The sequence below is a fragment of the Haliotis rufescens genome, unplaced genomic scaffold, assembly GCF_023055435.1.
Source record: "Haliotis rufescens isolate VD_foot unplaced genomic scaffold, xgHalRufe1.0.p SCAF_18, whole genome shotgun sequence".
NCBI classification, from domain to species: Eukaryota; Metazoa; Mollusca; class Gastropoda; order Lepetellida; family Haliotidae; genus Haliotis; species Haliotis rufescens.
Window position 1 is genome coordinate 16,558,001 of NW_025963868.1, and position 27,071 is coordinate 16,585,071.

The 27,071-nt window shown below is 43.5% G+C and overlaps 1 protein-coding gene across 12 annotated transcripts in view; it reads left to right on the plus strand.

The window, feature by feature from the left end:
- LOC124118894 (kin of IRRE-like protein 1) overlaps positions 1-27,071 on the plus strand; it is a 410,728-nt gene that overhangs the window by 213,500 nt on the left and 170,157 nt on the right. For 8 of the 12 annotated variants that reach the window (XR_007221847.1, XR_007221848.1, XR_007221846.1 and 5 more), the window contains exon 3: positions 12,799-12,841. The exons of 1 other annotated variant lie outside the window; for it this stretch is intronic. The gene's annotated coding sequence lies outside the window, so the exon portion shown is untranslated. Of the gene's footprint in view, positions 1-11,598; positions 11,774-12,450; positions 12,570-12,798; positions 12,842-27,071 lie in introns of those variants that run through there. 3 more of the 12 variants (XM_048398299.1, XM_046481197.2, XM_046481200.2) reach the window with 2 other exon arrangements.

Below are 27,071 nucleotides of genomic sequence, written 5' to 3' on the forward strand. Positions count from 1 at the left end.
CTTTGACTTTAAAATGTTTTCTAAAGTTTTTCTAATTTTTATATTGTGGAAGAAAATTACTCCACAAGTACCATTTCATTTGACATGCAATCAATATAACGAATTGTATTCACGACAAGTATTTAGCATTGAGGGGCATATCAATGACTTTGTCCTCAGATTGTCTTTTATGATGAATATTGCATAATATGAATCTATGTGTTCCTTTATGTAGTGGGATAAGGACCACTCATATAAAGGTCTGTGCAAGGTTTAATGTGCAGTGCTGCCTCATCGTGGCTGGTGATCGTGGTATGCCCTACACTCAAGCTGTATATACTGCCTGCAGTGCAGAGATGAGATTGGACATAACAAATCCTTCAGAATTAAATCAAAATTGATATTGCTCTGATCCAAGATGTTTTAACAATCAGATACTGTTGATTTATCATTGTTTGATGTTTCTTTGGAAACTTTGATTTTATGGATATCAACTCAAGTTACAATGTCCATTTTAATCATAGTAGATGGGTATGGGGTAGTATTTCACTCTAGATTTATAATACACTCTTGAAATAATCATAATTGCTGGTAGTGTGTAATTTCACCATCAATATTTGTCCATAAACTGGAGATGAGAATTTCCCAGATTCACAAAAAATGATGACATATGCCCTTGAGGGCTTTTAGACATTGTATTAGCTTAGAGTTTAGAGTTGCAGCCTACTTCAACCTAACCTGGGCATATGTATAATGTCTTACATGTAAAGCCTAATACCACATGAAATGTGATATGTCATATATACCACAGCCAGACATATGTCACGTGTCATATATACCACAATCAGACATATGTGATGTCATTTACCACAGTCAGACATGTGTGATGTGTCATATACTACATTCAGACATATGTGAGTGAGTGAGTTGGGTTTAAAGGCGCTTTTAACAGTATTCCAGTTTTATCACGGCGTGTCAGCTTAATGTGGGAGGAAAGCCCGAAGTAATGCAAGTCTCAGACGTTTACCACTTTGATGAAACCCGGTTATGGTGCTGACAAACCTTGAAACATAATCGGGGCAAACCGGGATTCGAACCCAGACATATGTGATGTGTCATGTACCACAGTAAGACATATGTGATGTGTCATATACCACTGTCAGACGTGTGATGTGTCATGTACCACAGTGAGACATATGTGATGTGTCATATACCACAGTCAGACACATGTATTCTGTAGACCTCCACCAGCTGGTGAGGTCAGTATTCTGTTGACCTCCACCAGCTAGTGGGTCTTTATTCTGTAGACCTCACCCAGCTGGTGTGGTCAGTATTCTGTAGATCTCCACCAGCTAGTGGGTCTGTATTCTGTAGACCTCACCCAGCTGGTGAGTTCAGTATTCTGTAGACCTCCACCAGCTGGTGGGGTCAGTATTCTGTAGACCTCCAGCAGCTGGTGAGTTCAGTATTCTGTAGACCTCCACCAGCTAGTGAGGCCTGTATTCTGTAGACCTCAACCAGCTGGTGAGGCCTGTATTCTGTAGACCTCCACCAGCTAGTGAGGCCTGTATTCTGTAGACCTCACCCAGCTGGTGAGGCCTGTATTCTGTAGACCTCCACCAGCTAGTGGGTCTGTATTCTGTAGACCTCCACCAGCTAGTGGGTCTGTATTCTGTAGACCTCCACCAGCTGGTGAGTTCAGTATTCTGTAGACCTCCACCAGCTAGTGGGTCTGTATTCTGTAGACCTCCACCAGCTAGTGGGTCTGTATTCTGTAGACCTCCACCAGCTAGTGAGGCCTGTATTCTGTAGACCTCAACCAGCTGGTGAGTTCAGTATTCTGTAGACCTCCACCAGCTAGTGGGTCTGTATTCTGTAGACCTCCACCAGCTAGTGGGTCTGTATTCTGTAGACCTCAACCAGCTGGTGAGGCCTGTATTCTGTAGACCTCCGCCAGCTAGTGAGGCCGGTATTCTGTAGACCTCCACCAGCTGGTGAGGTCAGTATTCTGTAGACCTCCACCAGCTAGTGAGGCCTGTATTCTGTAGACCTCAACCAGCTGGTGAGGTCAGTTTTCTGTAGACCTCCACCAGCTAGTGAGGTCAGTATTCTGTAGACCTCCACCAGCTAGTGAGGTCAGTTTTCTGTAGACCTCCACCAGCTAGTGAGGCCTACAGTGGATCTTGTGAGATGAACAGCATGCCTCCTTGTTTCTTGATTTGTCAAACTGTGAAGACATCTCAACTCTGCTTCAAGTAGGAGTTTATTATTTGACAGCTGATATGAAAATGAGTGAAGTTTGAAAACTCACTAAGAAAAGAATGGATGTTGATTCCGCTCTGCAGGGAGTCCCACAGTGCATGTATTCAATGGCACCATTAATTTCATCAGTTCATCATATGGCCTTTGATCCCACACCTCACAGAATAAAATCCTAAAGAAGCAGCATTGCCGGCGGGGAAGGCACCCAAATGAAGCAATTGGATGGTCATGTGTCAGACTTGGCTATAACAGAAATAATGATTTCCTTGCATTGCTGCAAGATATTTGCAATCTCTTTTGGTTGTGGCATATTTGTAAAGTGCAGTGTTTGGACTTATTGACTGACATTTGCTGCAGTTTGTTGCTCTGGTGGAGCTGAACAGGAGTCATGTGAGGCAAGAAGGATGTTTGTATATTGTGTTGCCAGGCTGGGACTCTCCTGACCAACAAACTGGAACTCAACACAAATAGTCTCTAAATTTGGTTGTGTTATGAAGTTGTTGTTTTGTTGAAGTGAATCATGGCAATGGCTGTTTTAGTCGAAATGTAATCATGTGTATAGTTCATGTCTAAAATCAATTGTTGTTCTTGTTGTGTACATGGAATTAGACTTTATTAGAAGATCAAATAGGTCTGCCATGTTTGACTGAACTGATGTGACTTTACACTTGTCAGTATTTAATTTGTACATGCCTCCTGAAGTCCTCATTGTTATGGCACTCCCCATAAGCATCTCCAGGAGGCCCCAGGACAGCCGACTTGTCGTGAATACGATATGAAGTCCTCAGTGTGAACACCATGGCACTAGACATGGCCACATGAGTAGCAGTGTGAACACCATGGCACTAGACATGACCACATGAGTAGCAGTGTGAACACCATGGCACTAGACATGACCACATGAGTAGCATAGTATGAACACCATGGCACTAGACATGACCACATGAGTAGCACAGTGTGAACACCATGGCACTAGACATGGCCACATGAGTAGCAGTGTGAACACCATGGCACTAGACATGGCCACATGAGTAGCAGTGTGAACACCATGGCACTAGACATGGCCACATCAGTAGCACAGTGTGAACCCATGGCACTAGACATGACCACATGAGTAGCAGTGTGAACACCATGGCACTAGACATGACCACATGAGTAGCATAGTATGAATACCATGGCACTAGACATGACCACATGAGTAGCACAGTGTGAACCCATGGCACTAGACATGGCCACATGAATAGCAGTGTGAACACCATGGCACTAGACATGACCACATGAATAGCAGTGTGAACACCATGGCACTAGACATGACCACGAGTAGCAGTGTGAACACCATGGCACTAGACATGGCCATATGAGTAGCATAGTGTGAACACCATGGCACTAGACATGACCACATGAGTAGAAGTGTGAACACCATGGCACTAGACATGGCCACATGAGTAGCATAGTATGAACACCATGGCACTAGACATGGCCACATGAGTAGCACAGTGTGAACACCATGGCACTAGACATGGCCACATGAGTAGCATAGTGTGAACACCATGGCACTAGACACGACCACATGAGTAGCAATGTGAACACCATGGCACTAGACATGGCCACATGAGTAGCACATTGTGAACACCATGGCACTAGACATGGCCACATGAGTAGCACAGTGTGAACACCATGGCACTAGACATGACCACATGAGTAGAAGTGTGAACACCATGGCACTAGACATGGCCACATGAGTAGCAGTGTGAACACCATGGCACTAGACATGGCCACATGAGTAGTATAGTATGAACACCATGGCACTAGACATGACCACATGAGTAGCACAGTGTGAACCCATGGCACTAGACATGGCCACATGAGTAGCACAGTGTGAACACCATGACACTAGACATGGCCACATGAGTAGCATAGTGTGAACACCATGGCACTAGACATGGCCACATGAGTAGCACAGTGTGAACACCTTGGCACTAGACATAACCACATGAGTAGCAGTGAGAACACCATGGCACTAGACATGACCACATGAGTAGCATAGTATGAACACCATGGCACTAGACATGACCACATGAGTAGCAGTGAGAACACCATGGCACTAGACATGACCACATTAGTAGCAGTGAGAACACAATGGCACTAGACATGGCCACATGAGTAGCACAGTGTGAACATCAGGCCCTGTGTGATAAGTGTATTACAAAGGATATTTAGTCTCTGTTAGACTGTGTGTGATAATAGTGTAACAAAGGATATTTAGTCTCTGTTAGACTGTGTGTGATAATAGTGTAACAAAGGATATTTAGTCTCTGTTAGACTCTGTGTGATAATAGTGTAACAAAGGATATTTAGTCTCTGTTAGACTGTGTGTGATAATAGTGTAACAAAGGATATTTAGTCTCTGTTAGACTGTGTGTGATAATAGTGTAACAAAAGATTTTAGTCTCTGTTAGACTGTGTGTGATAATAGTGTAACAAAAGATTTTAGTCTCTGTTAGATTATGGTACATCAGCTGCCACTGTGGTACATCAGCTGCCACTATGGTATATCAGCTGCCACTATGGTACATCAGCTGCCACTATGGTATATCAGCTGCCACTATGGTATATCAGCTGCCACTATGGTACATCAGTTGCCACTATGGTATATCAGCTGCCACTATGGTACATCAGCTGCCACTATGGTATATCAGCTGCCACTATGGTATATCAGCTGCCACTATGGTATATCAGCTGCCACTATGGTATATCAGCTGCCACTGTGGTATATCAGCTGCCACTATGGTACATCAGCTGCCACTATGGTATATCAGCTGCCACTATGGTATATCAGCTGCCACTATGGTATATCAGCTGCCACTATGGTATATCAGCTGCCACTATGGTACATCAGCTGCCACTATGGTATATCAGCTGCCACTATGGTACATCAGCTGCCACTATGGTATATCAGCTGCCACTATGGTATATCAGCTGCCACTATGGTACATCAGCTGCCACTATGGTATATCAGCTGCCACTATGGTACATCAGCTGCCACTATGGTATATCAGCTGCCACTATGGTTTACAAGTGGTTTGAGGCACTCATAAAATATCCCTATCCCTTCAGTGTACACTTCAGGTCCCAGGTGTTCATCTTCACCCCTCCCCCGAGAGACCTGGCCCCTGGGCCTGCAGGTAGGCTCCCACTCACACCATGCACTGCCCACAGAACTCTCCTCCACTAGAGTTTCCAGCCTATATTTCTCTATCAGTGTGATGTGCACATAGACTGTATTGTAATACATCTTGATTCTGTAGTGGTGGTGATGAACAACTTTGTACATTTATCAGTATAATGTTGTTCCCATCAATTTGCGTTGGCCACCATCAGCTGGCCATGAGGGGCACTTCCACTCTGTTGCCGCATAAAGTGATAGATTACAACCTGGTCTGTAGTTTTTCAAAACTCTATGTGGCAATTACAAATTAACCTAGATGTGGGTGCTGAGAATAATTTGCTGACAGTCTTATCGTTTGATAGACTAATGCATTGTTTTATCATGTGTAGGTCGCTCAACTAGCCATGTTCCATCTAGGCCATGTTGATGAATGTTACAGCTCATGTAGATGCCCCTGCACCTCTGTAACGGCAAGCACTGTAACTGAAGATGACTCGCACACACAGCTTGTGTACTTATTCCTCACTGGAGTTGATAATGGCTGCAATTTACAGGAATGCATGACCAAATGTTTACATCCTTCTGTATCCTCTGGATACACATTATGTGACAGTGTGAATTGGACACTGATTACTATGTCTAGCGGTGTCCAGATGTAGACTGGAGTCTCCCTGTACCCAGACTGGTGTCTCCCTGTACCCAGACTGGTGTCTCCCTGTACCCAGATATAGACTGGTGTCTCCCTGTACCCAGATATAGACTGGTGTCTCCCTGTACCCAGATATAGACTGGTGTCTCCCTGTACCCAGATATAGACTGGTGTCTCCCTGTACCCAGATATAGACTGGTGTCTCCCTGTATCCAGACTGGTGTCTCCCTGTACCCAGATGTAGACTGGTGTCTCCCTGTACCCAGATATAGACTGGTGTCTCCCTGTACCCAGACTGGTGTCTCCCTGTACCCAGATATAGACTGGTGTCTCCCTGTATCCAGACTGGTGTCTCCCTGTACCCAGATATAGACTGGTGTCTCCCTGTACCCAGATATAGACTGGTGTCTCCCTGTATCCAGACTGGTGTCTCCCTGTACCCCGATGTAGACTGGTGTCTCCCTGTACCCAGATATAGACTGGTGTCTCCCTGTACCCAGATGTAGACTGGTGTCTCCCTGTATCCAGACTGGTGTCTCCCTGTACCCAGATATAGACTGGTGTCTCCCTGTATCCAGACTGGTGTCTCCCTGTACCCAGATGTAGACTGGTGTCTCCCTGTACCCAGATGTAGACTGGTGTCTCCCTGTATCCAGACTGGTGTCTCCCTGTACCCAGATATAGACTGGTGTCTCCCTGTATCCAGACTGGTGTCTCCCTGTACCCAGATATAGACTGGTGTCTCCCTGTACCCAGATGTAGACTGGTGTCTCCCTGTACCCAGACTGGTGTCTCCCTGTACCCAGATATAGACTGGTGTCTCCCTGTACCCAGATATAGACTGGTGTCTCCCTGTACCCAGATATAGACTGGTGTCTCCCTGTACCCAGATATAGACTGGTGTCTCCCTGTACCCAGACTGGTGTCTCCCTGTACCCAGATATAGACTGGTGTCTCCCTGTACCCAGATATAGACTGGTGTCTCCCTGTACCCAGATATAGACTGGTGTCTCCCTGTACCCAGATATAGACTGGTGTCTCCCTGTACCCAGATGTAGACTGGTGTCTCCCTGTACCCAGATATAGACTGGTGTCTCCCTGTACCCAGATGTAGACTGGTGTCTCCCTGTACCCAGATGTAGACTGGTGTCTCCCTGTATCCAGACTGGTGTCTCCCTGTACCCAGATGTAGACTGGTGTCTCCCTGTATCCAGACTGGTGTCTCCCTGTACCCAGATATAGACTGGTGTCTCCCTGTACCCAGACTGGTGTCTCCCTGTACCCAGATGTAGACTGGTGTCTCCCTGTACCCAGATGTAGACTGGTGTCTCCCTGTATCCAGACTGGTGTCTCCCTGTACCCAGATATAGACTGGTGTCTCCCTGTATCCAGACTGGTGTCTCCCTGTACCAAGACTGGTGTCTCCCTGTACCCAGATGTAGACTGGTGTCTCCCTGTACCCAGATGTAGACTGGTGTCTCCCTGTACCCAGACTGGTGTCTCCCTGTACCCAGATATAGACTGGTGTCTCCCTGTACCAAGACTGGTGTCTCCCTGTACCCAGATATAGACTGGTGTCTCCCTGTACCCAGATATAGACTGGTGTCTCCCTGTACCCAGATGTAGACTGGTGTCTCCCTGTATCCAGACTGGTGTCTCACTGTACCCAGATATAGACTGGTGTCTCCCTGTACCCAGATATAGACTGGTGTCTCCCTGTACCCAGATATAGACTGGTGTCTCCCTGTACCCAGATATAGACTGGTGTCTCCCTGTACCCAGACTGGTGTCTCCCTGAAACCAGATATAGACTGGTGTCTCCCTGTACCCACATATATAGACTGGTGTCTCCCTGTACCCAGATATAGACTGGTGTCTCCCTGTACCCAGATATATAGACTAGTGTCTCCCTGTACCCAGATATAGACTGGTGTCTCCCTGTACCCAGACTGGTGTCTCCCTGTACCCACATATATAGACTGGTGTCTCCCTGTACCCAGATATAGACTGGTGTCTCCCTGTACCCACATATATAGACTAGTGTCTCCCTGTACCCACATATATAGACTGGTGTCTCACTGTGTCCTAGCCTCCGTGAAGAGGCTATGTATGAAACCAGTGATTTGTGTAAGTAGTCGCTAAACCCACCATCTCCTCCATAAACAGAGGCCATTACTCTGAGTGTGGGGACCTGATGGTTGGTGCATCCTTCCGGCCAGGTTTTTACAACGTCCCTTGTACCAGGACTAATTTAGCCACAGTAGGTCGGTTTCACGTAAAGATCAGTGTATTACAGAATGACTTAATGCTAAATTAGCGTGATCTTAGACTTAGCTGTGTTAAAGGCCTAGAGATGATCAGCTGTTTCCCAGCTGTTGTACTGGTACAAGAGGTTCTATATGGGTGGGAAATTACATCCACCGGTAGTTTTTTGTCCCCCGGACCTAAAGGGTGTGGGTATATATAGATATGCCAAGGAATTCCATCTTTCTGTCCGTCCATACGAGGACATTTTTTGTCACCTATAACTTGACAACTACTGCAAAGATTCTTTCAATCTTGGTGAACACTTTTTATACCTATTATTCAAGTGCAGTGCGAAGTTTGATTTCAATATTTAGATTTTCTGAAAAAATACAGCTGTTTTTCAATTTTTTACTTACAATTATTTTACTGAAACATTTGTGCGACCTATAACTTGAAAACTACTGCTTGGATTATTTTTAAACTTAGGGAACAGTTTCCATACTAATAGAAGAGGTGCAGTGCAAAGTTTGATTTTGACATGTGTATTTTCTGAAAAAATATATTTTTCATGTTACTTCAAAATTTGTGTCACCTTTAACCTGAAAACTACTTCAAGGATTCTTTTCCAATGTTTTTTGCCAAAACATTTTTGCTACCTATACCTTGAAAACTACTTCATAGATTCTTTTCAAATTTTGAGAAAAGTTTCTATACTGATAGTAGAAGTGCAATGCAAAGCTGGATTTCAATAGAATTATTCTGAGAATTATTGCTTTTTACATGTTTGAACTTGAAATAAGTTGGAGTCGAAATGTGTCAGAGTTGAAGTCAGGGGTATTAGTGATCCCTGCTCACTATTTTTCTTGTTGATTAATAAAAAAAAGCATTGTTGGTGAGAGTGAATTAACACTTATGTATGCTGTATAATATATCAGTGATCCTCGACCGATCAATGGGATGTGTGTCCTTCCACAGCTTGGGGGTGTTAGTCCTTATTGAGTTGGCCTGGTCCATCTTCTATTTCTTTTACATGACTCTCAATTTCTTCAAATTTTAATTTGGTTTAAGGATGTTGTAGAATGTACAGTGAGTGAGTGAGTTAAGATTTATAGTCCCATCGGCAGTATTTCACCAATATCGTACCTGAAACAAGTTATACATTAATGATATGGTTATACGGAAGAATATTAATGGTATGTTTTCACCTTGGAAGACAAGTACAGTGACTGTGAATGAGTTGAAGCTTGTAGCCATGTTAAACATGCATGGTGTTGTATTCTGCTGGTGTTGACACACAAGGGGGATGAGGGAGATGTTGCCATGTGTAAAGATGCGAGACCAGCATAGACTGCATGCCTTGAGGAGTGATGACACTTGTTCTGATCTGATTACAACGGAGTGACACAGGTATCACAGTGGAATCATAGTTACGTACAGATTATTCAATGCTGTTTTCAACAGTGTGACATAATATTTTTATCATAGAATGTATGTATATGAAGAGAAGGAAGTCAGTGAGGGATCTTTTTACAACTAAGTTCTGATTTTAAACAGCAACTTGTTAAGCCTCTGTACTGACAAACTGGAAATGTCCCCGGCAAGGAGCATACACCCAGTAGACACCTGTCTTTAAAACCTAGGATATCCATAATCTATAAATGATGTCCTACTTATTGGATCACACTTGACATTAAACTGACACACTCTCTAAACCACATTTTGTATAGTAACATTAGCACACAGGGAAACATGTGATCTCATTATTATGTCATTTTGATAACTCTCTTGTCAGTATGTATCCTAACATATTATGTTTGTTTGTTTCAACAATATTACAGCAACATGACGGCAGTCTGTAAATAATCGAGTCTGGAGCAGACAATCCAGTGATTGATATCATGAGCATCGATCTATACAATTGGGAAACGATGACATGCATCAACCAAGTCAGTAAGCCTGAACACCCCATCCTGTTAGTCGCCTCTTACAACAAGAATAGTCGACTATGTTGGTCTAATTGTTAGTCCTTTTTCTAAGTAGCAAATATTAGAAACTTGAACTTTTGAAAAGTCTTTAAGAATCTTGAAAGAAATCACAAGCTAAAGAAATGTTGAAGATTGATGTGATGTGTATCAGTGCACTAGCATTCACATCTGGTCATGCCACAGACTGGAACAACAACCAACATCTTTAAAAGTCTTCTTTCTCTCTGAGAAGCCACAAGGTCCATGCAGAGAGATGAACCTTTATGAAAACATGGTCGGCCATACTGTGACTTTGGTTAAGCATGGAATTGAAAATCTTATTTATATTTACAGAATATGATTACGCACCAACATGCCCTGAGGCTGATGTTTGGGATGGACATAAGTATCAGTACCATTGGATTAAGATCATTGCATCAACATTGAGGAATCAACTTTTTGAAGATTGAAAGGAGAATCACATGTTTTAACCCTGTCACAGTGTTTGAACTCTTACCTGAGTAGATGATAATGATTCCTTTAAGCATCTTCATCTCCACTCAACTTTGGTCAATTTTGTTGTTGATGTTGTGGAAACAAATCTCAGAAACTGACTTATGGCAGTGTTACCCGTGTAAAATGTGTTGACAGTGTGAAGAATATTACATTGAGATCACAGTGTCTTCTCTTGACTCACTTCACTTTGTATGACATTCATTTCCCTTGGTGGTATTTTGTATTGTGTTTCTGTTACATGTTAATGGAGGCACCCTTAAAGCACCTCTCACCCTGTTTTTCCTATGTTGCCTAACTGATGAACACTTGCAGAGGAGGTTTAACATCATCACATGTTATAGTTGTATATAGTTTATCTTGGCGGCAGCAACTCGACCTTCCAAAAATATGATGTGGAAAAGTGAAATGTGTCTGGCATTCACCATTACCGCAGGCCATGTGTGTTAGCTATATGCAGGGTTGCACACTGGCACACACACTTGTAACCAACACATCACTCTCATGCTGGCTGGCCTCTGTACTGTAATTATGCTGACTTCATTGAAATCTCATGTAAAAAATAAATCAATAAATTTTGAGTTCAAAATGTTTACATATGACAAATAACAAGATTATCTTTGCATAATGAAAAATAGTTTTAGGTTTTACTAACTTAATAAGTAAGATCATCTTGAAATAATAATAGAACTCTTAAACTCCTATTTCATCAAACTCTCTTATTTTCATATTTAATCAATTTATTTTGTGGGAAATTCATCCCTAAGTGAGTGTTTCTTTGTCTTGACCTCAGCTTAATTTTCTTGTTTTACTAGGAGGCATCCCCATTGGGACGCTATACTGGCATTAGGCAGGGATAAAGCTGGGCATTGTTACCTTCACTAAACTGAGCAACACATGTGGGACAGCTCATAGAGGCGCCATCACCCTGGTTTCAATAGCTGCCGCTTTCAAGGCAAGATAACTTCTCAATACCAAGGCATCATAATGGTAATACACTGATATGTTTATCAGACAAAAAGTTCCTAGGTGTCAGTACATGTTAAAGAAAATGTCTGGTTTCACTGATTTTTATTTATGTGCACTTTTTTACAAATTGCAATGAGTCATTTGACGCTATCAATGTGCAAATCATCAACTGGACATTTAAAAAGTATAGAAAAAAATATCATGTGACATTTATCTGTAAATCAGTCTCAGTTGGTGTGTAATGGTGGACCCAAAAACTGTCTTAGATAAAGATGAATGTAAAAAATGCATATCTTAGGAGATTTTTGACAACATAATCCAAGTAATAGACTCAATTATTCCAGGAAATTTTATCTCTTGTTCGAAATAAAGATATAATCCTGTCACAATTAAGTTTTTAACATGGAGAAAGAGGCCTTTTTTATGTACATGTCACATGGGCAATATTAGTTTAGTTACTGCAGACAATATGACACTTGTCACATCAAAATGCAAGGAAGAAAGAAGTTTGCTGTAATTGATGGGAAAATGCAATTTTCTCTGAAATACACCTTTGTAGTTGTGGCGGCCAGTCTTGTCGATTTCAATAAATATTGCGGCAGTGATGGGTCATTGGACAGTTGTGATTGATTGCTGCTAGATGGCGCTGTCGGGATGGGAGGAGGTCATGGTTGAAAGATCACACTTTATTACTGGCTTTGATATCAACACTATGCTGTATTTGGAAATGGGATTTTGTGCATCACTGAAGAGAATCTGTAGTACAGGATCGTGTGTTATCTGTGAGGATGATATATGATCATCACGTTATTATAAGGTAATAAGGGACAGTGATATATCTGCTTGTGACATAGACACAGAAAAAACATGATATAGTGGGAATGGACTTCAAAAGTATTCCATATAGGGAGACACTACAAGAAATGGAATAGCAGTTCACAGTCACCAGTTTGAAATTTTTACCAATTTTTTAACAAAAAGAAGAGATCTGCATGGCAGCAAGATTCGTATTGACGATTTGTTTAGTTTCTCTTTCTTTTATGCAGGTTCAGAAAACACACATAACCAACAAAGTCGACAGTTTATGAGGTGAGTAGAGTGTTGGATATTTGTTTTACACTTCTTTGTCAAATCACCAAAAGGTTTGTCAACAGATAATCAATCCAGTCTGAAAGAAAGAAAAAAAATCTCCACCTGTAAACTCACTTGAATCATACCACAAGTCATGACAGGTATGTGCTTGCAGTGCTTAATGGCAGACATGGAGATTGAACCTGTTAGGACCTTCACACACACCCATGGATCTATTGTTCCATAAACACTGGGTTTATGATGCACCCATGGATCTATTGTTGTATAAACACTGGGTTTATGATACACCCATGGATCTATTGTTGTATAAACACTGGGTTTATGATGCACCCATGGATCTATTGTTGTATAAACACTGGGTTTATGATGCACCCATGGATCTATTGTTGTATAATTACTGGGTTTATGATGCACCCATGGATCTATTGTTGTATAAACACTGGGTTTATGATACACCCATGGATCTATTGTTCCATCAACACTGTGTTTATGATACACCAATGGATCTATTGTTCCATAAACACTGTGTTTATGATACACCCATGGATCTATTGTTCCATAAACACTGGGTTTATGATACACCCATGGATCTATTGTTCCATAAACACTGTGTTTAAGATACACCAATGGATCTATTGTTCCATAAACGCTGTGTTTAAGATACACCAATGGATCTATTGTTCCATAAACACTGTGTTTATGATACACCCATGGATCTATTGTTCCATAAACACTGTGTTTATGATACACCCATGGATCTATTGTTCCATAAACACTGGGTTTATGATACACCCATGGATCTATTGTTCCATCAACACTGGGTTTATGATACACCCATGGATCTATTGTTCCATAAACACTGGGTTTATGATACACCCATGAATCTATTGTTGTATCAACACTGTGTTTATGATACACCCATGGATCTATTGTTCCATAAACACTGTGTTTATGATACACCCATGGATGTATTGTTGTATAAACACTTGGTTTATGATACACCCATGGATCTATTGTTCCATCAACACTGTGTTTATGATACACCCATGGATCTATTGTTCCATAAACACTGTGTTTATGATACACCCATGGATCTATTGTTCCATCAACACTGTGTTTATGATACACCCATGGATCTATTGTTCTATCAACACTGGGTTTATGAATGTGAAAGTTTCTGCATAGGATATTAATCTTGCATGGCCACGAAGTCGACCATATTGAAGATGTCATTTGAACATTACCTTTTTATAATTATGATCCTCCATGCTTGTATGTATCAGTGTGTTCCAGTGAGTCTCTCCATGGTGTAGATATTACTTTGTTTGCAGGTTTGTATACCATCTATCACACTGGTTTTATTATTATTAGCTCACCGAAGGACCAAGGTGAATTTATGCTATACCGTGGCGTCCATCGTCCGTACGTCAACAATTTATTCAAACAACTTCTTCTTCTTCTGAACTACTTACTGGAAATTAACGAAATTTTACTGGAAGCATCCCTACGTGAAGGGGATTCAAAATCTTACAACAGGTAGCGCTGATCCCAAGGGGACTGAGGGGCGGGACCAAATAGGGGTAATTTGGCTATATTGCTTTAAACGAGATCATCTTTGGAACTAAGAGATAGATATCAACCATATTTGGTTGGAAGCATTCTCCGGTGGTGAGGTTTCAAAGTTGTACAAATGGTGGGGCTGACAACCCTCCCTAAGGGGCTGAGGGACAGAGTGAAATAGGGGTCATTTGGTGTTTTTGCTTTAAACGACTTCCTCTCTGGAACTAAGAGATAGATATCAACCATATTTGGTTGAAAGCATTCTCCAATGGTGGGGGTTCAAATTGGAGAAATGGAGGGGCTGAACCACACCCCCAGCCCCAGCCCCGGGGGGCTGAAACAAAAAGAGTTTATAACTTGGACACAGTTAAGATCCCCACCGTATAACCATATGTACAATTAAGAGTTCATTGTATACATTTGTTTGTTATGAAGAGAATAATACCTTTAATATGATTTATCCTGTATCATAACATGGAAACGGTTTGGATCTTCATTCTACATTTGTATGTAGAGAAATACATGTTCATGCTGTCAAGATTTGCCATCCACCCCTTTTATATGCTGACAGAGTCGAAATTACGAAATATTTGCAGTATTATATGCATGTATAATGCAATGTATATTTTGTCATGATTGCGTAAATATCCAGGTAAGTGATACAGGCCCGATGGGCCTCTTGTTTCAAATATGTGAACAAATGAAATTTTGAGTTTGAATTATTGCATTTGGATGATCTATCGTGACTTTGTGTAGTGACATGGTGGCCCCATCACAACCAGTACAGACTGTGTGTAGTGACATGGTGCCCCAGTACAGGCTGTGTGTAGTGACATGGTGCCCCAGTACAGACTGTGTGTAGTGACATGGTGCCCCAGTACAGACTGTGTGTAGTGACATGGTGCCCCAGTACAGGCTGTGTGTAGTGACATGGTGCCCCAGTACAGACTGTGTGTAGTGACATGGTGCCCCGGTACAGACTGTGTGTAGTGACATGGTGCCCCAGTACAGGCTGTGTAAAGTGACATGGTGCCCCAGTACAGACTGTGTGTAGTGACATGGTGCCCCAGTACAGGCTGTGTGTTGTGACATGGTGCCCCAGTACAGGCTGTGTGTAGTGACATGGTGCCCCAGTACAGACTGTGTGTAGTGACATGGTGTCCCAGTACAGACTGTGTGTAGTGACATGGTGCCCCAGTACAGACTGTGTGTAGTGACATGGTGCCCCAGTACAGACTGTGTGTAGTGACATGGTGCCCCAGTACAGGCTGTGTGTTGTGACATGGTGCCCCAGTACAGGCTGTGTGTAGTGACATGGTGCCCCAGTACAGACTGTGTGTAGTGACATGGTGTCCCAGTACAGACTGTGTGTAGTGACATGGTGCCCCAGTACAGACTGTGTGTAGTGACATGGTGCCCCAGTACAGACTGTGTGTAGTGACATGGTGCCCCAGTACAGACTGTGTGTAGTGACATGGTGTCCCAGTACAGACTGTGTGTAGTGATATGGTGCCCCAGTACAGACTGTGTGTAGTGACATGGTGCCCCAGTACAGGCTGTGTGTAGTGACATGGTGCCCCAGTACAGACTGTGTGTAGTGACATGGTGCCCCAGTACAGGCTGTGTGTAGTGACATGGTGCCCCAGTACAGGCTGTGTGTAGTGACATGGTGTCCCAGTACAGACTGTGTGTAGTGACATGGTGTCCCAGTACAGGCTGTGTGTAGTGACATGGTGCTCCAGTACAGACTGTGTGTAGTGACATGGTGCCCCAGTACAGACTGTGTGTAGTGACATGGTGCCCCAGTACAGACTGTGTGTTGTGCATGGTGCCCCAGTACAGACTGTGTAGTGACATGGTGTCCCAGTACAGGCTGTGTGTAGTGACATGGTGTCCCAGTACAGACTGTGTGTTGTGCATGGTGCCCCAGTACAGACTGTGTAGTGACATGGTGTCCTAGTACAGGCTGTGTGTAGTGACATGGTGTCCCAGTACAGACTGTGTGTTGTGCATGGTGCCCCAGTACAGACTGTGTAGTGACATGGTGCCCCAGTACAGACTGTGTGTAGTGACATGGTGCCCCAGTACAGACTGTGTGTAGTGACATGGTGCCCCAGTACAGGCTGTGTGTTGTGACATGGTGCCCCAGTACAGGCTGTGTGTTGTGACATGGTGCCCCAGTACAGACTGTGTGTAGTGACATGGTGCCCCAGTACAGACTGTGTGTAGTGACATGGTGCCCCAGTACAGACTGTGTGTAGTGACATGGTGCCCCAGTACAGGCTGTGTGTAGTGACATGGTGCCCCAGTACAGACTGTGTGTAGTGACATGGTGCCCCAGTACAGACTGTGTGTAGTGACATGGTGCCCCAGTACAGGCTGTGTGTAGTGACATGGTGCCCCAGTACAGGCTGTGTGTTGTGACATGGTGTCCCAGTACAGGCTGTGTGTAGTGACATGGTGCTCCAGTACAGACTGTGTGTAGTGACATGGTGTCCCAGTACAGACTGTGTGTAGTGACATGGTGTCCCAGTACAGGCTGTGTGTAGTGACATGGTGCTCCAGTACAGACTGTGTGTAGTGACATGGTGCCCCAGTACAGACTGTGTGTAGTGACATGGTGTCCCAGTACAGGCTGTGTGTAGTGACATGGTGTCCCAGTACAGACTGTGTGTTGTGCATGGTGCCCCAGTACAGACTGTGTAGTGACATGGTGCCCCAGTACAGACTGTGTGTAGTGACATGGTGCCCCAGTACAGACTGTGTGTAGTGACATGGTGCCCCAGTACAGACTGTGTGTAGTGACATGGTGCCCCAGTACAGGCTGTGTGTTGTGACATGGTGCCCCAGTACAGGCTGTGTGTTGTGACATGGTGCCCCAGTACAGACTGTGTGTAGTGACATGGTGCCCCAGTACAGACTGTGTGTAGTGACATGGTGCCCCAGTACAGACTGTGTGTAGTGACATGGTGCCCCAGTACAGGCTGTGTGTAGTGACATGGTGCCCCAGTACAGACTGTGTGTAGTGACATGGTGCCCCAGTACAGGCTGTGTGTTGTGACATGGTGCCCCAGTACAGACTGTGTGTAGTGACATGGAGCCCCATCACAGGCTGTGTGTAGTGACATGGTGCCCCAGTACAGACTGTGTGTAGTGACATGGTGCCCCAGTACAGACTGTGTGTAGTGACATGGTGCCCCGGTACAGACTGTGTGTAGTGACATGGTGCCCCAGTACAGACTGTGTGTAGTGACATGGTGCCCCAGTACAGACTGTGTGTAGTGACATGGTGCCCCAGTACAGATTGTGTGTAGTGACATGGTGCCCCAGTACAGACTGTGTGTAGTGACATGGTGCTCAAGTACAGACTGTGTGTAGTGACATGGTGCCCCAGTACAGGCTGTGTGTAGTGACATGGTGCCCCAGTACAGACTGTGTGTAGTGACATGGTGCCCCAGTACAGACTGTGTGTAGTGACATGGTGCTCAAGTACAGACTGTATGTAGTGACATGGTGCCCCAGTACAGACTGTGTGTAGTGACATGGTGCCCCAGTACAGACTGTGTGTACTGACATGGTGCCCCAGTACAGGCTGTATGTAGTGACATGGTGCCCCAGTACAGACTGTGTGTAGTGACATGGTGCCCCAGTACAGGCTGTGTGTTGTGACATGGTGCCCCAGTACAGGCTGTGTGTTGTGACATGGTGCCCCAGTACAGGCTGTGTGTAGTGACATGGTGCTCCTGTGTTTGTGCCCCTGTCATCACCTGTGTGTGGCTACATTGTTACCCTGTTACGTTGAGCTTGTGTGGACACATCCCACATTGAGAGGTGCTGTCCATGGATATATTTGAAATTTTAGCTGACTTGGAGAGACTGAAAGGTGTTGGATACACCTACATACATGAAGTTGGATGTTTAGCCTTGATAGTGATATATTTAATATGTTGTAATAACTAGTATGACAGCCAGCTGGTGACATCTGGGGGTGCCATTCAATGGTCAGCATCTCTGTCACCGTGGAGGCCTTGCAGGACTTGCTCACCTTTTTGCCAATAGCTGGTGTCATCACTGATTTTCAGTGATCCATTCATATTATTTTCTTCACTCTTTTTATTCAGATTATTTAGACTTATGTTCCCTGATGTTGAAGTTTTATATTCAGCCAGGGTACATTCATGTCTTATTATTTGACATGGGTTTACTCACATCCATGTGTTTTTCTGTCACAGTGCCCTGGTGCCTGATGTGACAATTGCTCTCTGTATTTTGCTCTCTGTATTTTCATTCTATGCAAGAAAAGGAAACCATTCTTTAAGTTCAAACGTCCAATGAGATTACCACTATGTGTTTCTTTTGAGCAAGGCAGCAGTGATGGGGTATGACTTCAGAAAGCTGGAATCCAGTGTTCCCACATACATGCACATATCTGTGGATCCTGCAGGCTGTAAGTCAGTTGTGACACAGGACAGGACAGCATCATGACTCCATTCCCAGCATGAGGCCTAGGGGACCAAGCTTCTTGAGTTCTCTCTAGGCTGGAATTATTGTTAACCATTGGTATATCAAGTTGAACTTTTGTTTAGCAGTGACATGTACAGCTCTCAACAGTTGACTAAGATGCTGAGATATTTCAAACATTCCTAAAGCATTTCACAGAGCAGTGGGTTCCCTCACACAGAGGTGCCATGTCACCAAGTAGGGTAGAGACTGTAGCGCCTCCTTCAGAACAAGTGTAGTAATTATCCTTAGAGCTAATGTGAGTATAAGGGTAAAAACAAGACCAGATTTGATTCTCTCAAGGGAGGTGCATGAGGGAGTAGGCCTACCAATGGCTGCTACACAGCCTGGATAGCTAGCTTACAATCATTCAGATTTAAGCCTTTTGATCTCAGTACTGATCGGTAAAAACTGGCTACAGGCTTCGAAAGAAGTGAAGCAGTTTTTGTTTGGAACTAAGTCACAGACATTTGTCTGCAAGTTAACTGCAGGAGTTTTTCATTGACTATTTTTTTAAATAGATGCTGACTAGATGTGATGTATAGTGTGGTCAGTGATGTATTGTTCCATGTGATAGCATAATGATGTAAAGTGGCCAGTGATGTATTGTACCATGTGATAGCACGATGATGTATAGCGGCCAGTGATGTATTGCACCATGTGATAGCATGATGATGTATAGCAGCCAGTGATGTATTGTACCATGTGATAGCATAAAGATGTATAGCGGCCAGTTATGTATTTTTCCATGTGATAGCACGATGATGTATAGCGGCCAGTGATGTATTGTTCCATGTGATAGCACGATGATGCATAGGGACGATGATGTATAGCGGCCAGTGATGTATTGTTCCATGTGATAGCACGATGATGCATAGCGGCCAGTGATGTATTGTTCCATGTGATAGCACGATGATGCATAGCGGCAAGGGGTGTATTGTTCCATGTGATAGCACGATGATGTATAGCGGCCAGTGATGTATTGTTCCATGTGATAGCACGATGATGCATAGCCGCCAGTGATGTATTGTTCCATGTGATAGCACGATGATGTATAGGGACGATGATGTATAGCGGCCAGTGATGTATTGTTCCATGTGATAGCACGATGATGCATAGGGACAATGATGTATAGCGGCCAGTGATGTATTGTTCCATGTGATAGCACGATGATGCATAGCGGCCAGTGATGTATTGTTCCATGTGATAGCACGATGATGCATAGCGGCCAGTGATGTATTGTTCCATGTGATAGCACGATGATGCATAGGGACGATGATGTATAGCGGCCATTGATGTATTGTTCCATGTGATAGCACGATGATGCATAGCGGCCAGTGATGTATTGTTCCATGTGATAGCACGATGATGCATAGGGACAATGATGTATAGCGGCCAGTGATGTATTGTTCCATGTGATAGCACGATGATGCATAGGGACAATGATGTATAGCGGCCAGTGATGTATTGTTCCATGTGATAGCACGATGATGCATAGGGACAATGATGTATAGCGGCCAGTGATGTATTGTTCCATGTGATAGCACGATGATGCATAGCGGCCAGTGATGTATTGTTCCATGTGATAGCACGATGATGTATAGCGGCCAGTGATGTATTGTTCCATGTGATAGCACGATGATGCATAGCGGCCAGTGATGTATTGTTCCATGTGATAGCATGATGATGCATAGCGGCCAGTGATGTATTGTTCCATGTGATAGCACAATGATGCATAGGGACAATGATGTATAGCGGCCAGTGATGTATTGTTCCATGTGATAGCACGATGATGCATAGGGACAATGATGTATAGCGGCCAGTGATGTATTGTTCCATGTGATAGCACGATGATGCATAGCGGCCAGTGATGTATTGTTCCATGTGATAGCACGATGATGTATAGTGGCCAGTGATGTATTGTTCCATGTGATAGCACGATGATGCATAGCTGCCAGTGATGTATTGTTCCATGTGATAGCACGATGATGCATCGGGACGATGATGCATAGTGGCCAGTAATGTATTGTACCATGTGAGGGGACGGTGTGACGATGAAGTATAGTATCTTTGTACCATCCTGGTGATGTTGAGTACCCAGTATTGGGCCAGGCATCTCTTGCAGCTCTCTGTGTGGTTCAATGTCAGATGTCTCTGTACACTAATGTTCTTATTAGTTACTCATTATTGCAAGTACATATTGCTTGGCATGTCTGATGCATAGAAGTTGATTTGTTTGTCCTGAAAAGTGAAGGTTGTATCAGTTTGAATAAAAAGAGATGTATTGAAACATGTAAAGGTCGAGAATATTAGTTTCTTCAATATCATATCCCAGCGTGACAAGGGCCTTTATCATTTAAGTAGAACAATGATGTAATCACCAACTGTAGTGATTGGCCACGGAATTATTGGAATTACCAACATAAGCTGTGTTGTGTTTGTGGTGAGCCCGGCCAGTCATACAGGTTTAGTTACCTGTGACAATCACATCAGGATAGAGTATCATGCCTTGCAATTACAGGGTGATCAACAATGCCACTCAACAGAAATCTATATATTGTTAATTGCCTGAAGGTGCCTATGGCCATAATGTGAGCGTGGGCTTGCCACAGTGTGACTGCAGGTACAATACTTGATCTGTATCTAAATCACTTTGCTGAGGATGGAAGTGGCATGTTGTTTCTTTCTCTCTCATGCATATTTAGCTGATGTCTCATTCTTGAGTTTGTTTGCATTTAAGTGCTGCTTACATCTTTATCATTGCAAAGTTGAATATCACATGTAAAAGTTGATAACATATCATTCCAGCATACTCCATCATCAATACCACACTCCACCATCAACACCACGCTACACCATCAACACCACCCTCCACCATCAACACCACCCTCCACCATCAACACCACACTCCACCATCAACACCACCCTCCACTATCAATACCACCCTCCACTATCAATACCACCCTCCACCATCAACACCACCCTCCATCATCAATACCACACTCCACCATCAACACCACCCTACACCATCAACACCACCCTCCACCATCAACACCACCCTCCACCATCAACACCACCCTCCACCATCAACACCACCCTCCACCATCAACACCACACTCCACCATCAACACCACCCTCCACTATCAATACCACCCTCCACTATCAATACCACCCTCCACCATCAACACCACCCTCCACCATCAACACCACCCTCCACCATCAACACCACCCTCCACCATCAACACCACACTCAACCATCAACACCACCCTCCACTATCAATACCACCCTCCACTATCAATACCACCCTCCACCATCAACACCACACTCCACCATCAACACCACCCTCCACTATCAATACCACCCTCCACTATCAATACCACCCTCCACCATCAACACCACCCTCCACCATCAACACCACCCTCCACCATCAACACCACACTCCACCATCAACACCACCCTCCACCATCAACACCACCCTCCACCATCAATACCACCCTCCACCATCAACACCACCCTCAAACCATCAACACCACACTCCATGATCCCTGATCCCACCTCAAGACACACCCACCCTGTGTGCCTTACCATGACCTCTTCATCCCTGATCCCACCTCAAGACACACCCACCCTGTGTGCCTTACCATGACCTCTACATCCCCGATCCCACCTCAAGTCACACCCACCCTGTGTGCCTTACCATGACCTCTACATCCCTGATCCCACCTCAAGACACACCCACCTTGCTTGCCTTATTGTGATGTCTACACATCAGTATGCTGTACACAAACTCCTTTACCTGTGGTGTAGCGTCTGCCCCACCATATTGTGTGGACACTTTCTAGTGGAACTAATCCCATGTCACCTACCAACTTCAATGTTCCCTACCAAGCCTTTAATCACTTCCAGTGTCTGTCATTTGTAAACTGGAGCCTGTGGCCATTCCAGGAAAGCATCATTTGTGAGTGTTCACACTGATCATGCTGCAGCATAGCGGGATGTGTGAGGCTGCTTGTAGCCTGTCATGGTGTATATTGCTTATGGAAATTGACAAGGCGTAAAACTACATTTGGATTCGTATTTCATGCTATTATAGCCTTGCATGACAATGTGAAATATTGGTGTCGGAGGAGGCTGCTGCTACTGCTGCTGCTGTTGCGGTGGCTGTGCAGGTGTAAGTAGCTCACTTGTCAGTAGAAGTGCTTTCCTTCTTTTACATTCCAGGAGCTTTCCTTTACTTCAGTCAGAATCTTCCTACTTCTTGCTTGAATACCACTGCTGTCAAAATTGTTAACTAATATTCCAGATGTATGGAGTTTTGACATGGCAAACTTATCTGTATGTTGCCTGGTCCTCTAGCACATTGCTGCACACAATAGAAGCTGGTTTCTGTTACTCTTCATAATTGTAGAAACTCATGGAGATTAAGGATGTGATAGTCGTCAATTCCTATCTTGTCTGTCCTATTTGATTTGACAGTCATATGCTGTACCATAATTATAGAGCAGTCTGTCACCCACGAAGTGTGGCCAAATCTACATTTGCTTCAGTTTGTACTGCTTGTGATTCAGTCTTAAGTTTGGGTATCAAAATATGATATGGACATATTCTATGAGTAAGTAATTACCAAGCTTTTTTTAATATTTCATATAGGTTTTCATAAACATCATGACTTGCTTAAGAGGATATAAGACATACTTATTTTATTTTGTGAAAATGGAAAGCATATGACTTCCCACATGTAACTCCTTCCTGGCAGTAACATGATCCCTTGTGAAATGAGGCTATTTTAGATTAGATTTTACTCTGAAACATTTATGGTATAGAATTAATTAAATACTATTTTGTCTGTATTCTGCCGTAAGTCGTGTGAAGAAATCATTGGAACTCATTGTATAGAGTCTTCACACTTCATCTGCCTGCTTCTGTGGTTGTTTGAAACTCCAACCCGGCCCCTGGTGTTCTGTGCAGCTGCTGTAGGTATTATATACAGATCACTGTGTCTCTTAAACTGCTGGAGAGCTTTGTGATTATGTGTCTCCAGAGTCATAAAACACTCTAATACAATAATAGTTGTACTATTAGTCCACTCCAAACTGATGAATAGGTGAACCAGGTTGAACTGATTGTTGGGAGGACCTGCACCAAGTATTTGCTTTTTTGACCATTTACAGGTTATTTACTTGTCAATTGCTTACTGCATATGAGGCACTATAGAATCAACAGTTCAATTAATGTTTCTTATTATCCTGGTAGCATGGAAGTGTGAAAATACACACAGGATCAATAACAGTGAAATGTAGATGAGAAGGCTGATGACACTGTTAGCTGGTTTCTTAATTTCCATACATTTCACATTGGTATGAACAGACATGATTGGCAACATGCTGCTTTCACTCTGCAGAAGTCTTGTGTGAGGGATGCATAACGTGGTGTACATTCTCTCTTGTCTGTTGACTACCATGCTACACTAAGACATAAGGAATATCTGACTGTCGATACAGTTTACTGAGGGGTTCAGCAGTATCTGACTGTCAATACAGTTTACTGAGGGGATCAGCAGTATCTGACTGTCAATACAGTTTACTGAGGGGTTCAGCAGTATCTGACTGTCAATACAGTTTACTGAGGGGTCAGCAGTATCTGACTGTGGATTATACAGTTTACTGATGGGTTCAGCAGTATCTGACTGTGGATTATACAGTTTACTGAGGGGTCAGCAGTATCTGACTGTGGATTATACAGTTTACTGATGGGTTCAGCAGTATCTGACTGTCAATACAGTTTACTGAGGGGTTCAGCAGTATCTGACTGTCAATACAGTTTACTGATGGGTTCAGCAGTATCTGACTGTCAATACAGTTTACTGAGGGGTTCAGCAGTATCTGACTGTCAATACAGTTTACTGAGGGGATCAGCAGTATCTGACTGTCAATACAGTTTACTGAGGGGTTCAGCAGTATCTGACTGTCAATACAGTTTACTGAGGGGTCAGCAGTATCTGACTGTGGATTATACAGTTTACTGATGGGTTCAGCAGTATCTGACTGTGGATTATACAGTTTACTGAGGGGTCAGCAGTATCTGACTGTGGATTATACAGTTTACTGATGGGTTCAGCAGTATCTGACTGTGGATGATACAGTTTACTGATGGGTTCAGCAGTATCTGACTGTGGATTATACAGTTTACTGAGGGATCAGCAGTATCTGACTGTCAATACAGTTTACTGAGGGGTTCAGCAGTATCTGACGGTGGATTATACAGTTTACTGAGGGATCAGCAGTATCTGACTGTCAATACAGTTTACTGATGGGTTCAGCAGTATCTGACTGTGGATTATACAGTTTACTGAGGGATCAGCAGTATCTGACTGTCAATACAGTTTACTGAGGGGATCAGCAGTATCTGACGGTGGATTATACAGTTTACTGAGGGATCAGCAGTATCTGACTGTCAATACAGTTTACTGAGGGGTTCAGCAGTATCTGACTGTCAATACAGTTTACTGATGGGTTGAGCAGTATCTCACTGTGAATTATACAGTTTACTGATGGGTTCAGCAGTATCTGACTGTGGATTATACAGTTTACTGAGGGGTTCAGCAGTATCTGACTGTGGATTATACAGTTGACTGAGGGTTCAGCAGTATCTGACTGTGGATTGTACAGTTTACTGAGGGGTTCAGCAGTATCTGACTGTCAATACAATTTACTGAGGGGTTCAGCAGTATCTGACTGTCAATACAGTTTACTGATGGGATCAGCAGTATCTGACTGTCAATACAGTTTACTGAGGGGTTCAGCAGTATCTGACTGTCAATACAGTTTACTGAGGGGTCAGCAGTATCTGACTGTGGATTATACAGTTTACTGAGGGGTTCAGCAGTATCTGACTGTGGATTATACAGTTTACTGATGGGTTCAGCAGTATCTGACTGTGGATTATACAGTTTATTGAGGGGATCAGCAGTATCTGACTGTGGATTATACAGTTTACTGAGGGGTCAGCAGTATCTGACTGTGGATTATACAGTTTACTGAAGGGATCAGCAGCATCTGACTGTGGATTATACAGTTTACTGAGGGGTCAGCAGTATCTGACTGTGGATTATACTGTTTACTGATGGGTTGAGCAGTATCTGATTGTGGATTATACAGTTTACTTAGTGGATCAGCAGTATCTGACTGTGGATTATACAGTTTACTGATGGGTTCAGCAGTATCTGACTGTGGATTATACAGTTTACTGATGGGTTGAGCAGTATCTGACTGTGGATTATACAGTTTACTGATTGGTTCAGCAGTATCTGACTGTGGATTATACAGTTTACTGATGGGTTGAGCAGTATCTGACTGTCAATACAGTTTACTGAAGGTTCAGCAGTATCTGACTGTGGATATTACAGTTTTATACATGGCCTGTGTGTGTTGGCAATCAGGATGTCATGTCCTGTGTGTGTGTTGGAATGTCATGGCCTGTGTGTGTGTTGGAATGTCATGGCCTGTATGTGTTGACAATCAGGATGTCATGTCCTGTGTGTGTGTTGGAATGTCATGTCCTGTGTGTGTGTTGGAATGTCATGTCCAGTGTGTGTCTTGGAATGTCATGGCCTGTGTGTGTGTTGACAATCAGGATGTTAAGGCCAGTGTGTATGTTTGGATGTCATCTGCAATGAGATGGTTAGGTTCATCATTATGATGTGTGCTGGGACAACAAGGGCGTTATGTCTCAGGGATGGACATACAGCTTCTTTCCACAGAACACAATGAAGTATGTGTTGGATTCCACAAGCAGGGTCCTCTATGGTAAAATATTCAGGTTGATTACAAGGGTATAATTTGATTGTGGGCTGTATATTAGTGTGGGGGTTTGTGGTTGGCCAGGTTCACTTCACTGGGCCTTGTCAACCCAGGGAGTAAGTGGTCCTGGCTGACCTTGCTGAACCAGGGACACACTGATGGACAAATATGGCTGTTATGCAATTACTGGGGGGAGTTTCTACTTATGACAAATAACTTAATCACATTTCTTATGGCAAGTCATGTTAATACATTTCTATTTGATTGAATCAGGGCTACACCAGATTCAGATGAAGTAGCCTGATGTGGTCGTGGTCATGGCTTCATGAAGTGTCAGTGTGATTGTATATTGGAGAAGGACTTAGCT